Here is a 14,418-nt window from a genome sequence, read left to right as displayed (position 1 = left end):
TCAGAATGAATGGATATCCAGGAAAAAACAAATATGTGTATTTGCTAGAATATAGGTCTGCCTAGTATATCAAATGCCTAACTTGCCCAAACTCAAAAATGTTGGTAGAGATTCACACTTCAGAAGAGTTCCCTCTTTTTCAAAATATAACACATCACAGGGCTATTTTTAAAAGGAATTTTTGTAATGCATTTAGTATCTTATACTTACAGATCATAAGCTACCTGAATAAAGACTGACTGGGTTGCAAAGGAACTTATATTGGAGTTTGGGGACTGTTGCTTGTTGATGATCACCAGAAATTGAGACAATGTCTGTCAGTCAGGCTGGAAAAATCTCAAGTAAGACTATCAGGAAAAATATAGATAAGAGTTAGTATGGCAGAATAGATAGTCTGAATGATTCAAAACCGAAAAAAATCTGGATAAAATATTTGAAAGACATCTTTTTAAACAGATCTATAGACCAGCGTGAAATAAGGGAACCTGCAGATCCTCCAAATAAAGCGGAATCAGAAACACTCAAATAAGGGAGCTTTAACTCTTAATGAAAGCCGTACCTTGGATCTTGAACCTCTGCTTTGAAAGCCTTTGGGGCCTTGGAGATAAGAAATGAGCAAAGGGCCTTTACAATCTGGGTTACTAAAAGGGAGCTTATGAATAAATTTGTGGAAACCAAAGAGCTACAGGCTTGTAAGAGTAAAAAAAGAAGTGTTATCCCTCTCTACGGAAATAGAAAAGTACAACGCTGGTCTTGACAATGGGGCCTTATGAAGGAAAAATAAGTCTACCTTGAAAATTCAGAATCACAAGGTAGCCCTCAAGCAGATTCTGTCATAATGCTCACATGGTCTGAAAAACAGTTTCAAGTATGAACACAATTTCACGTGCGTGCAGTTGATGATGACCTCATTTGTTTGAAAGAAGCAAATTAAAATTATCTCTGGATGAATTCAACTTTAACACAAGATTAAAAATTTCATAGATAAACTATTGAAACTGAGCAATTTTGAGTGAAACTGTACAAAATTATCAAGAAAATAAAGTATTATGAGTGAAACGATATAATGTAAAAGACCCACAAGTTTAATATATTACAAAATATAGACACAAAACACAGAATAAAACATAAAATAACCATGAAATATTTATAAATATGACTGAGAAACCTGCTAGTGTTAGTAGAGAATAAGACAGTATAATGATAAAACAGATTAAAAAACACATTTATAAAGTTTCAAAAATAATAACTAAAAATGCAAAATTCTGTGGACACACTAAACAGCAAATTAGGCATAGCTAAGCAACAGCTGATAGAGACAAAGGCTAATATAGCTTATGGAAAATATAAAATGTCTCCATATAAGAATTATGGAAGAGAGACCAAGAAAGTCATCGCATCTAAAGAGAGTTTCTTTAGAAAAGAGAAAATGGGGAAGACACAATATTAAAATGTCAAGTAATTTTCCCTGAATAGTTGAAGGACGCATATTTACATCTGCCCAACACATTATTCAGATTTATAGAACTTGTATAACAATTCGAAATTTGTCTGAGCATAGTACATTATTAACAAAGCCTCAAAAATATCAAGCAAAATTTTAAAGAACTACAAGAAGAATTTGTGAAAGATTTAATCACTTTTCCAAAAGTTTTCAAGGGATCGTGCAACATTTAGGAAATTTACCCACTTGCTGGACTATAAGGCTAGACTCAATTGACATCTAAAAATTGGTATCACACTAACTTCACACTCTGACTACATTGAGCTATATTGAAAAATAAAAAAGATAAAAATTTCATTATTTATGAATATACCTCAAAATAATCTATGGTCAGAAAATCATAAAGCAGAATAGAATATGTTCAGAACTAAAAAATAACAAAAACATCCAATATAAAATTTTGTGATTTGAAGTAGAGCCAACAGTGCATTTTGTAGTCGTAAGAGTTTTGACTAGAAATGAAAAAAAATCTAAAAATTAATGGGCTAAGCATCTAATTTTAAAACTTAGAACAGCAGAATAAACCCCAAAATATGAACGCATAAGTAATAACTGTAATAACGGGCATTAATGAAGTAGAAATTAAATTTATAGTAAAGATGATTATTAACAAGGTCAAAGGGGGTTGTTCCGAGTGATTAAAAATTTGGGAAACATTTAGAAATATGAATTGTACCAAAGAGAGAAGATGTAAACAGATTGTAGTAGAAATGAAAGTGAGAATATAGCCAAAGACCCTACTGATTATTATGAAAAATAGTATACCAGAATACTGGAAAATATAGATTCCTAGAAAAAGACGATTTGCCTAACTAAAGAAGTAAACTAATCCTATGTTCTTCTATAACAACTAAGAATAGCAGTGAAGTCTTCCTTAAAGACAATACCAGGACTAGAAACCTTTAGAGACAAATTATATGATTAAAGAAATAGTCCAGTCATACACCAGATAATCCTGCAAATAATAGTGAATTTTCCCTGACTCATTTTATGGAGCAAACATAAATTTGATAAATTATCAAACAGTGCAAGAAACTAAAATTACAGGCCCATTTGCAAAATTCTTAACGTATAAATACATTGTATCCAGAAGTTATAATAAAGGTGGTGTTGTATTTATTCCCAGAGTGCAAGGTTGGCGTAGTATCAGAAAACTGATTGAAGTAATTCACTGCATTAAAAAAAGGGAGCAGGAAGCATGATAAACTCAGTCAACTTTTAAATTTTTTTAACTAATTTAAATACTCATTTGTGACTTTAAAAAACATATCAGCAAACTAAAAATATTGTAAAAGTTTTTTAAATTCACAAAGTCTGCGTATTCCCCTACACAAAAATCCTTTCAGTAAACACCATATTTAATGGAGAAATGTTGAAAACATTCCTTCACGAAACAGAAAAATCAAGGAAGTCCACTATCACTACTTCTATTTCACACTATATTTGAGAATCTTAAATTTGTAAGAAAAAAATGTAAATTTTGTAAAGCTAGAAATTACACTTTCATTATTTGCATGTTATGCAGAAAGCCCAAAAGATTCCCCAAACAAGTATCTAGAATTAATGTGCACTTTTATTAGGTTACTGGATGCAAAATCAATTCATAAATACATTTTTTTCTTACCAGCTCCAGTTAGAATTTATACTCAAATAAACAGGTACCATTTAACGTAGTGAAGATACTACGATGTGCCTCTGAATAATATCATTTATGAAAGAATTATAGAACTTCATTGAAAACACTATAGAAGAGCTACATATTAATAATTATATACCTAATTTGGGGGTAGAAATAATATCATATAACTATCGACTCTCCTTAAATTGGTTAAGAGATTCAGTGGAATTCCAGTTTATTAAATCCCAACAGACTTTTCACGGATTTTGACAACCTGATTCTAAAATGTTTAAAGATATTCAGAGAGCTAAATAAGACAAACACTCTTCTAAAAAAGAACAAGAAAGAGGGAAATATCCTACTAGATTTCAAGACTTATTATAAAGATAAAGGAATTATACCTAAGTGGAATTGTGTTTACAAACAGTTGAATGAAAAGGATGAAATACACAGAAACAAACCCAAACTCGTATAAAAATTGATGGGTAATAGAGCTTGAGTGTAGATCAGTGGGGAAGAATAATGCTGGGACCAAAAAACTCATTTTTCTGTGGATTAGAGATGTTAATGGAAAAGACAAAAGTAGAGTTCGTTTAGAAGACATTGTAGGAGAATATATGAATATATTTGTAACAGGAATATTGGAAAGGATTTCTTAGATAAGGTAAAAGGAGCACAAACCATACATAGTATAAGTGATAAGTTCAACAGCATTAAATTTAAGAATTTCTAATTGGCAAAAGACATTAAAATTAAAGGAAAAAAGAAACCATAAGCAGGGAGAAAATATTAGCAAAAAGTATAACCAATGAAAGTTGCATCCAGAATATATAAATAGCATTAATTAATCAATTTGAAAAATGCCAATAACCAAATTGAAAAATTGGACCAAAATACATTATCAGGCACTTCATGAAAGGAGCCAGAATATATTAGAATGGTGAAGGATCAACTTGAAAAACATCAATAATTCAATATACACACTGTAAAAATATGGTAAGAAGAAAATGAGACTATATGGTTTTTTAAAATTGATTTTTTATTGAGATAACATTGGTTTATAACATTATATAAATTTCAGGTGTACATCATTATATTTCAACTTCTGTGTAGACTACATCATGTTAATCACTAAGTTTAACTGCCATCCATCACCGTACTCATGTGCCCTTTTATCCTTTTACTCTTTTCTCCCTTCCCCAACCCTCTCCCCGTCTGGTAATCACCAATCTGTTCTCTGTGGCTATGTGTTTGTTTATTGTTGTTGTTTTATCTTCCACATATGAGTGAAATCATGCAGTCTTTGGCTTTCTCCATCTAACTTATTTTGCTTTGCATAATACCCTCAAGTTCCATCCATGTTGTCATGAATGGCATGATTACATCTTTTTTTATGGGTGAGTGATATTTCACTGTGTGTATATATATGTATACCACATCTTCTTTATGCATTCATCTGTTGATGGACACTTAAGTTGTTTCTAACTCTTGGCTATCATGAATAATGCTGCAATGAACATACGGGTGCATATATCTTTTCGAATTAATGTTTACATATGTTTTGGATAAATACTATATGTTTCTTAAATGGATTGAGCTTTAATACATGTTATAAGTAAAGCAAGCTAGAAAAAGTGATTAGCATGCTGTTTGTTTCATTGATGAGTAAACTTATCTGGAAAGAAGCAAGAGAAAGGGTGGTGAACAAATAAAATCTTGGAGTCAAAAGACAATAGCAGAAATCTAGGAGAATGGGATATCGTACACTTCCTGTTGAGCTTAGTTCCCTCTGAGAAGGATATTTAGACAAGTCAGTGGGCAAGTATACTAGAGAGAAAATACGTTATTTCTTCTTGAGTTAAATGTATGAAGAAAGTGTGTAGAATAGGTCTTCCTTCTATCTGGTTTCAGTGACAGAAAACCCACTCTTTAGTCAGTATTCTCAGATTTTCTGCCAATTTCATGTAACACAAACATCTGCAGTGTGTATTCGTGGATTATATCAGAGATTTATTAAATCAATAAATATTGAGGGAGGAGGACCTATTTCAGATGTGTTAAGCAGGTTGAGATTTAGGCACCTGTCATGGATAGTCTCAAATGCAAGTTATGGCTCACTAGACATACCAAGTAGTACAGATGCTCTAAGAAATTTTCTGACAAAAAGAGGAAATTCTGAGATAATTAGTTCCAAATAACCGAGAGACTGTCTGGATATGCACAAGCACACGGACCCACATACACACAAATTGGATATTAACTTTACATGGGTATTTCTGTATACAGGTCTGTGGATCTGTTAACTTTCACAGTTAACTAATTCACTGTTAAGCTTGGATTTCAATTCTTTCCAAATCTCTGCTTCAGATTGTATGTGAAATTTCTAAAAACATAATACGTTATACACTTATTTGGTGACATAAATTATTCTTTTCATTCTTTCTTTATACATCAGGACACACACTGCTAAAAATACGTTAACTCCTCTATATCTCTCTGTAAATGAAAACTGGGTGACTGGGGTAGAAGGAAAGTATTAAATGGGAGGCTACATTTGTGTAGTGAGTACAGCAGTGTTAATAACTTAGTGGTTTAAAATAATTTGTCATTACACACACTCACACACACAATCTTCTAGTGTGTGAATTTCATCATAATTCTACCATTCATTCTGGCTCACACTTTTACAGTTGGATTGTCAAATCATATAGAACTAATATGAATAATAAACGCCCATTGCCTGACTGCAGCCTAGTTCAGGGGCTTATTGTTTATTCATTTTTCCTTTTTCTCCATGCAGCATAATGTTGTAATAGAATTGGCACTTGTTTTGGAATGCCGTAGATCAGGATTTGAATTTTTGATCGGCTACTTACTAGCAGTGTAAAAAGAAATGAGTTTATTGGTCAATTTTAGCATCATTTTTCTAATTGGAAAATCAGAGTAATACCCAATTAACCAACTAAATTGAAGTGAATTTATAAAACATATGCTATATGCAAATACAGTTTTTCATTCAACATTAAAAATAGTATCACCAGGCACTGCAACATTCTGCTTAGGCCTCTAAAGATGAATAAACAAGATTTCTGCCCTCATTGTTCAGTTTCATAGTCTAGTAAGGGAGACAGACATATAACAGATCATTTTAATAGAGTTTTGTTAAGTGCCACAGTAAAAATATGTTTGCAGTATTTTAGGAGTTGGGGAAATAATAACTGAAAATCTTGCAAAATATGTGTTAGCCACATCGTGGTGAGGAGGAATTGTGAGTAGAAAGACCACTTCAGGAAAGGAAAGGGGCAGAGGAAGCATGAAACTTCATTTTTCTCTTAATGGCCTTGTTCACCCAACCTCATCCTGTCTTCTGAATGGTACTTTGAATTCTTATTTGAAAATAAAGCAGAAATAAAAATATTCAGTCTCTGAGCTGTGGAATGAGTTACGAAAGGCAGCATAAGAATTTCTAAGATTTCATTTCAATTTCACCGCATTCATAGAAAGTTATCCCTGAGTGGTTTTGTTTTCACCCCTTGTTCTTTTCCTCACTGACAGATTGAGAGATTCAAAGAAATCGTTTAATTAGTCCTCTAACTGGCATTCGAAATAATTATTAATTTCTCTACTACTCTTGTATATATGCTACTCTTGCAGAACAAATGATGCATAAGTAGCACAAAGGCATATTCATTTCACCAAACTCATGGTTTATTTTTGTTCTGTTTTCAGATAGTGGATGGCACTACCCCATAAAAGGGCTAGATGCATTCCTGTTAATGGCACTGCTTAAAGATGTCATGAGTCAGAATAGAATCGATTTCACATATCACTCCTGTCAAAACAGCTCCTGTAGAAATAATAGTCTTTTATTGGTGTTTTATCTTAGAAATTTTTTACATAAAACAGTTGATATTTGCAAAATTAGTGAATGAAAAGTTACATCTCTTGTGGAACAGATATTTTGTAAGATTCAGAAATATTAGTGTTGGGAAGCTGCGTTGTAGGTGAGGAGGTCTGAGCTGTAGGTAAACCCTGCATGATGAAGTTAGAGACGAGGAGCCAAAGCACAGAGACATATTTTTACAGTGTGGGGGGAAGTCAGGAAGGTGCTCATGCTGATGAGTGAGGGCAAGAGGTGATCACTGCTTCAAGCGGTCTGATCCTGATAGTCAGATGACCCACTTCCTTCCCAGCTGTCCCCATATTGGCTGGAACGTACCAGGAGCTATGAAATGCAAATTGTGAGTTTCATTAGTCTTCCTTGTAATTAAATGTGAAAATACCTGACAGCAAAATGAGAAAATTATTCTAAAAAACTTTTGCAGTGTTTATTCTTGTTCATTGTTCATAGTCCTTTCCTCTTTCAATCTAAGAACACATTCCTCTGCTTACAGAGGAAAAATAAGCTTCTAATTACAGGTACTCTTTTTCAGCCCTCAGAGATTAATCTTTTTTCTTTCTTCCCTGGCAAAAAGCAATAATTTAATTCTTGAAGATACCTGAAAATTTAATTGGGTAAATTTTGGTATATTTTCTATCCACTCTAATTTTTTTTCTTCCCACACTAGAAGGAAACAAATGAGATCTTGATGACTAGTCAGTATGAAAAATTTGACTACAATAATGAGTCTTGGTCTATTTCCAGAGATCCCTAGGTTTGAGTCTGCAAACCCTATGCTGATTGTCTATTAGATTCCATCTCAGTGACTTATAAATTCAGAGTCTTAAAGTCATTGACAGACCAAAACTTCTTAGAGTTGGTATTTTTTTTAAATTGATGCTCTATGTTAATTTCATAGAAGTAGTACACAAGTATATTTTCACTATAAAATGTTCAAGAAATGTAGAAAGACATATGGTAAAAGGCGAACATCCTCTTCATCACCAGTCCTCACATATACTTATTTCCTTAGAAGTAACCATTTTTAATAATTTGATATATAATAATCTGAACATTTCTCCTCTCCATTTTTTTTTTTTTTTTTGCTTAAATGGAATAGTTATGTAAGCATTTTCTGTGAACATGCATTTTTTTTTTAGTTAGCAATGTCATGGTGATTTTACAAGTCACCCATTTTTTAAACAACTGTGTCTATATTGTTGATTTACTGTAGTTTTACCTTTTATTGATTGAAAAATATATTTGCTTATAATCAATAATTTATTGAATATAAAATAATGCTGCAATAAACATTCTTGCATATACTTCAAAATTGTTGCCAAAAAGTGGAAGTGCTTGCCTTTTTTTTTTTTTTTTTTTTTTTGGTGAGGAAGATTGGCCCTGAGCTAAAATCTGTTGCCAATCTTCCTCTTTTTTTTTTCCTCTCACCAAAGCCCCAGTGCATAGTTGTATATCCTAGTTGTAAGACATTCTAGTTCTATGTGGGATGCTGCCACAGCACGGCTTGCTGAACAGTGTATAGGTCCATGCCCAGGATCTGAATCAATGATCCCCGGGCCACCAAAGTAGAGTGTATGAACCTAACCATTCAGCCATGGGGCCAGCCCCTGCCACAATTTTTATCTTAATGGAGCGTACCAAATTCTTTTAAGAAAAATAGAGGAAAGGCCTTATTGAAGCTCTATTCCCATGTCCTAGTGTATGAGAGGCAGCTATATTCACAACCCCTCCCCAGCATATAAGCTTCCTTTATTCAGGAATCTCACCAGCACTGTATAATACCATGATTATATTTATATTAAAAGTCAATAAAATTCTAATATTTCTTTTATTTTAGGATATCAACTTATTGAAAACACTTTGAAGATTATGAGAATGGATCCATGTTGTCATATTAATTGGTGCTTTTTATTTTCTTATTATCCTGGGATGTGACTGTGTGTGTGTACGTGTGGGATTGGTGAGAGTGAGAAGTCAGGTATTACTGACTTTGAATTCAAGCTTTACCACTTAGAATCTGTTAGAACTTGAGCAAACCGTTCACTCTCTTCAAACTTGTAAATAAAATGCTAATAGTAAGAACACTGACACCACCAAAAGCTGACGAGCATGTGGAGCAACAGGAACTCTTACTGCTGGTGGGAATGCACAACAGTACAGTCTCTTTGGAATACAGTTTAGAGGTCTTTTACAAAGCTAAACATACTCCTACTGTATGACCCAGAATCACAGTCCTTGATATTTACTCAAAGGAGTTGAAAACTACATCCAAACAAAACTTCCACATGGATGTCTATGGCAGCTTTGTTCATAAGTGCCAAAACTTGGAGGCAATCAAGATGTCCTTCAGTTAAGTGAATAGATTCATAAAACATGATACATCCAGACAATGGGATATTATTTAGCACTAAAAAGAAATGAGCTATCGAGCCATGAAAAGACATGGAAGAACTTTAAATGTGTATTACTAAGTGAAAGAAGCCCATCTATAAAGGCTCCATGCTATACGATTCCAACTGTGTGACATTCTGTAAAAGGCAAAACTATGGAGATGGTGAAAAGATCAGTGGTTGCCAGGTGGAGGGAGGGATGAATTGTTACCGAACAAGGTTCCTAAAGCCAATCACTGAGATGACGAGATTGCAGCAGAGAGAGAGTTTACTTGTCACAAGGCAACCATTCAAGGAAGCAAGAGCATGAGTCTCAGATCCACTTCCCTAAAAATAAGGACTCAGGGATATTTATGGGATGGGGGGCAAGGTGGTCTGAAAGGTGGAGAGAGGTGAGTGGAGGTGAGGAGAGGTGAGGTAATTGACGATCTGCACAAGCGCAGTCAGACTTCATGCTCTTCATGGGACCCATGTTCACAAAATGGCGGTGTGAGCATGATCTGAGGCTGGAGTTTTTAGCTTCTTGGTGTCAAAAGGTCACCTATCGGACATCTTCGCAGGCCCAGTTGATGAGTTGCTAGTTTCAACTGATCTGGAGTGGACAAAGGGGTTCTAATTCCTGAAAAACAGCTCATACACCCATTACCATGATGATCCAGGCTCCAGGGAGATGACATCTCTAGGAACCTGGTGGGAGCCAGATAGCATAGTGCCTAAGCAGCACAGTTAACAGTGGGTGGGTTAAACAGCTAAAAGCTATAATTAGTAATTGCAAAAAGGAAAAAGACAGTTCCTAGCTACTTTATCATCAATGGCTAACTCTCTGCCAGTTTCAGAATGAGCAGAGCCCAGAGAATTCTTAGGGCAGTGAAAATACTCTGTATGATACTATAATAGTAAATACATGTCATTATGCATTTCTTAAAACTCATAGAATGTATAACAGCAAGGGTGAAGCATAATGTAAACTATGGACTCTGTGTGATAATGACATGTCCTTGTAGGTTCAATTGTAATAAATGCACCATTCTAGTGGGGGAATGTGGATAATTCGAGAGGCAATGCATGTGTGGGAGCAGGGGGTGTATGGGAAATCTCTGTACTTTCTGCTGACTTTTGCTGTGCACCTAAAATTACTCTTAAAAAATCAAGTGTATTTAAAATAAGCCTACTAAGGATTACCGCTAAAAAAAATTATAATAGAACATAACTCAAAGAGTATCACTCATAGGCTATTTGTGAGAACACAATTAATTAAATCAGTACTAATAAATTAATACAAATAGCACAACTTCTCTTACTCTATTGTTACTTTTATGATACTTAATTGATACTTTGAGATAAGAGTATGAAAATAAAATGCTTTTAATGCATGACAATATACAGGCTAACTATATGGTTATTCAGTTTGTCCAAAGCCAATTTCAAACAACAAAAAGGATCAAAATTCAAGTTTGCTTAAATTAAAATAATTTTTAAGCACTTGATAATTGGATGGCAATATTTCAACTGCATCTTGGAGTCCAACCTATTTTTAATTGTTGATCCATGTGGTAACATGTCTCAAACTCTGTCTCTCTCCTGCGCTTAAAAAAAATAAAAATAAAAACCCTATATTCATCATCCAACCTGTCTTAAATATTGCAATCCTATTCCCTGGATTTACATGTTGTTTTAGTTGTATTTGCACAGGTAAGATGGCAGGATGTTATTAGCACTTAGCAACTTACACTGTTAGAGTTTTCTGGAAAAAGGAAAACAATTCTATGAATAAACATGCAAAGGGATATTATTAGAGATTATTTTACTGTAGGAAACCTCAGACAATACCCTTTCTATCTTATTTGGAAAACCTCTCCACAAAGTGTTCTAACATAAATTTTAAGTGGGTGAAAAGAGAAGATAAACTTATTTCTCTGATATCCGAGTTGAGAAAAAAGGTGACTTCTTATTTTGGCTAATATACACTTCTCTCAAATGCTAAAACTAATTAAACTCTTAATCATTAGCACACCAAAACACAATACAATTAACTAAAATTGTAGTGCTGTTTATTAAGGTAAATACTTGTACTAGGTCCAAGGAGAAACATAACTAAATTCACAAAAATTTGCAAAGATCCACAGAACGCATGCTGTGGATTTTGTTTGGTGTCATCTGTAGTAGAGCCTACTACTAAGATGAATTTAGTTGTTTTGACTGAGAGTTAAGGCCCTTAAACAAATCTATGAAAATCCTTTCGTTCCAGGATATATTTCTCCTATTCTTAATGCATCCATCCATTCTGTTATTCATCCGACAATGGCGTCTCAGACATTAGTTTAAGAATGTTACTTGCATTATGTCATTTGATTCTCATTTTTCCTTGTCTTATAAGCACTGCTTGCCCCATTTCATGGACAGGAAACCTGTTCAGGTCTACATGACTAGGAAGTGAGACAGGCTTCCTTTTAATCCAAGTCTAGTCGATGTTATCTTTCTTCTTATATATCCTTTTCCACTTAGCAGCAGTCCGGTAAATACCTACAGAAATTGGATGGAAGATTTAGGAATAATAGGTTAATTCATTAATAAGCCTTTGAGTGTTCACAACAAACCAGGGACAGATCTCATTGCTAGTGTCAGGGGCGTATACAAAACTGAAGTCCTCACTCCAATGGAAGCAACTCTCTAGGCTAATAGGAACATATCCTGTAAATGCTTTATTGTCCATCCACCTGCTTGGCCAAGCCAAAAAAGAGCTTCTCTGTTAGATTTTTGAGAATAGATATAATGTGTTTCACCCCTGATTTCCCACTGCCTGACTCAATGGTTATTTGTTTAATGAATCAGTGTAAGAACTAGACATGTAGATATAAAATATAGTGCTTAAAAGGTAATAACTGATATCATATTGCCTAGCCTTGAAATTACTTACTAATGTTTTTTTCAAGTTATATATTTTCTCTATGATTCAGTCTGACCGTTTGTAAAATGGAGTGAGAATATTGTCAACATATGGGTTTTAGTAATACATAAGTGAGTTAGCACATTGAAAGTCCTTAGAGGAGTTCCTGGGGAGAGTAGGTTCTCAGTTAACCTAAGGTAGGAATCTAGTCACCTAGGAGTCACAGGCAGCTATAGCATGACGTGAAGAACACTGGACGGGGAATCAGAAGTGAGCCTCTGTCAATTACTAATTGTATGGCTTTAGTCATGGCTTTAAACTTTAAACCTAGGTTTTTATAGTGATATAAAAATTGTCACTCTGTTCTTGAGAAAAATTTTATTGTGACGCTTAAGTGCAAAATGATAGAATAATTCATTCATATATTCATTCAAGAACTATTTATTATATAGCATATATGATAAGTGAGAGTTACTATCTTCCATGCTGGGAATATAATAATGAACAAAAAAAGACATGGTCATGTGCTTATGGAATTTACTGGAAAGTTATTTAGTTTTAAGAATTTTTTCTCCTGCATTCAGTTTAGGTTTTCATGTATCAGGCCTGAATGAGATGAAATATTTAAGGAGTGACCTGTGTAGCTGGGGAATAGCATAAGGCAATTCATATTTAGGTTTATCAGGGTGGGAATAAAAGTTTTTTTCTAGTATCTTGGCCGGATCATGAAGATTTCTTCTTTCTGTGTTAGCAATCCTAAGAAATCATTTGCTTTTAAAATTTGGATTTTTATATAAGCTTTGTTTTTGTCTCTGTCATATCTCTTACACCACTTGAAATTGTTTCAATGACACATCTAAGGATCAATCTTCGGGGGTTAAAAAAATAGAGGGATATACAGAGAGAGAGAAAGATACCTATCTCCATGTACATATGTATCTCTCTCTCTATCTCTGTATCTATATATCCCAAGAATGAAACTGAATTTACTGGGGATGCTATGCAGAAACAAGAAGCAGTCTGTATTTGTTTTTGACTTTCTGTAAATCAAATTTTCTTTCCTTTTTTTTTTTTTTTTTTTTTTGAGGAAGATTAGCCCTCAGCTAACTACTGCCAGTCCTCCTCTTTTTGCTGAGGAAGCCTGGCCCTGAGCTAACATCCGTGCCCATCTTCCTCTACTTTATATGTGGGATGCCTACCACAGCATGGCGTGCCAAGCGGTGCCATGTCCGCACCCGGGATCCGAGCCAGCGAACCCCGGGCCGCTGAGAAGCGGAACGTGAGAACTTAACCACTGCGCCACGGGGCGGCCCCGTAAATCAAATTTTCTTTTGTTGCTAATACAACAAAGATTTACTTTTAATCAGTGACTCGAAGCAGACAAGAGAGAAATCTAGCAGGTAGTGAGATAACACAAACGTACTTTTTGGATATCAGTCTAGAATTTTTTCAAACGTAATTTAGAAAAACTTACAATCCATCTCAGATTTGTTCTTTCAAGGACAGAGGTTTCTACACTTGTTAGAAGTTTTGAAATTATAAGTAGCCATCTCAAGAACCTTTAGGAATAATTATCTCTTAAGATCAAAATTGATCCTCATTGTCTCATTTTCTCCAAGCTTAGCTAAGTATCTGTGGGTGTATTTGTACAATAGTGTAGCTGGTGAACATAGTAACATTTTAATAGTGGCTTTCTGCAGACATAATGAACAATGCATATGAAGGCATGGGTGAAACATAGTGATTCTAGAGGTATCAGCAGCACTTACCCAGCTGGGTCATCAAACTTTTTCATGACAGATAGGCCTTTTAATATCCTACAAACAGCAGTGAAGGATGGTCACACAGGCAGACTATGCCTAGACTTTTAGGCCCATTTATCCTGATATCCACTTTCTCCTTCACTAGGATGTCATTACGAAGAAAGGTTACACTTAAGACACTGGGATTATTATGAAAGATTGAAAGAAGACAAGACAGTCTGGTTCACACCAATTGCATTTCATGTGTCATCACCACGAATTTGGCAAGGCTTATTAGGGCATATGTTGAATTAATTGGGCTGCCTCATGCTGCTTAATTAAAGTCTGAGGAATTTTGATTAGTTGCATTGAAGGA

The sequence above is a fragment of the Equus caballus genome, chromosome 1, assembly GCF_041296265.1.
Source record: "Equus caballus isolate H_3958 breed thoroughbred chromosome 1, TB-T2T, whole genome shotgun sequence".
Taxonomy (NCBI): domain Eukaryota; kingdom Metazoa; phylum Chordata; class Mammalia; order Perissodactyla; family Equidae; genus Equus; species Equus caballus.
This window is presented reverse-complemented; position numbering follows the sequence as displayed.